Source organism: Odontomachus brunneus, unplaced genomic scaffold (genome assembly GCF_010583005.1).
Source record: "Odontomachus brunneus isolate Ranch 3 - 2012 unplaced genomic scaffold, Obru_v1 Obru_scaffold_218, whole genome shotgun sequence".
In the NCBI taxonomy this organism is placed as follows: domain Eukaryota; kingdom Metazoa; phylum Arthropoda; class Insecta; order Hymenoptera; family Formicidae; genus Odontomachus; species Odontomachus brunneus.
Window position 1 is genome coordinate 472,094 of NW_022639668.1, and position 1,443 is coordinate 473,536.

Consider the following 1,443-nt stretch of genomic DNA (forward strand, 5'->3'; position numbering starts at 1 on the left):
GTGTGTATGTGTATGTGTGTGCGTATATATATGTTACCATATCAAAAATATTCGTTTTAACATTATGCTGCATGAAAACTCAATTGAGATAATCGAGAGCAATTAACTCAATAAAAACATTATATAGAAATCTTTTTGTTTCTAAAATTGAGCAGAAAATTTTTCATCTAGTTGTGCGAGGTAATAGAAAATTCAATTACTCTAAAAAAAAAAATTGTTTTTTGTGTGCGTATAAAATTATTATCACTATATAATCACAACATATAACACTATATATTACACTTACTACAAAAATGATTTTGTTGATTCACCATGCCATTATGGTATATATTCAAATATAATATATACAAATACCAATATATTTTTTCAGTGTAGTTATTCTTTCAACTACTTACTAGAAAGTTCATCTAACGATATAAAACGAGAAATTCTATTTCTAGTTGGAAAATTAAATAAATTAGACGAGAAATACGACCAATAATACTGGTCAATATAAAAACTGTATCCTTAATAAGAGTAATTATAGAATAAAATTCGAGACCTCTTTCTATCTCTCTCTATCGTCCTACAGGAAACTAAAATAGATGCTTCATTCTTATAGAACATGAACACCAGCTCGAAGCAGAAGAGTAACTTTTAAAGAAATAATTTGGAAGAAATTATTTTTTGAATGTTGTTTACTATATTATGTAAATAAGAGATAATTTTTGATTTTGATTGTTATATTTATAACTAACAACAAAATTTATAACCGTCATTTAGATTAGTTAATTCTGTGATTAGTTATAAATTTTGTGATTAGTTATAAATATAACAACCAAAATCAAAAGTTATCTCTAATTTTCATAATATAGTAAACAAAATTTCACATTCATTTTATTCTTCTGTTATAACTACTTTTATTTCAAGAGGGTTAAAGACTGCCTAGTAATGTAACATTGAAAAGAAATTTTAATTAACAGTATTACAATTTTAATTTTAATTAGCAAAATCAAAATATAAAAATAAAAAATTATATAATAAAAAATTTATTCTTTTATTTCACACATAAAGAAGACGGGATTAAATGCCCCATATTTCAAAATTACAAAGTTACAACTTCTCAAACAAATTATTGTGACTGATTGTACAAACATAAGGCAACCTTCTTCTATGTGTTACAACCTACTATTCTAGTAGATATACAGAAGAGAAGTATCCCATTTTAATTGCTCATTTCAAATATTTCATAAATGACGTATTTTCATTCATGGATGAAATCTAATTTTATTCATTAATTTTTGTATAAAAATATTAAAATGAAGTTGTCGAGAAATGTGAATAGTTTATAAGATATTTCATATCTTATAATGAAAAATATGAGGATAAAATAAAAAATATCTGGGAAAGTATTCACTTTTTAACAATTTTACGTCAGTACTTTTATGTGCCAAATAACTAGAG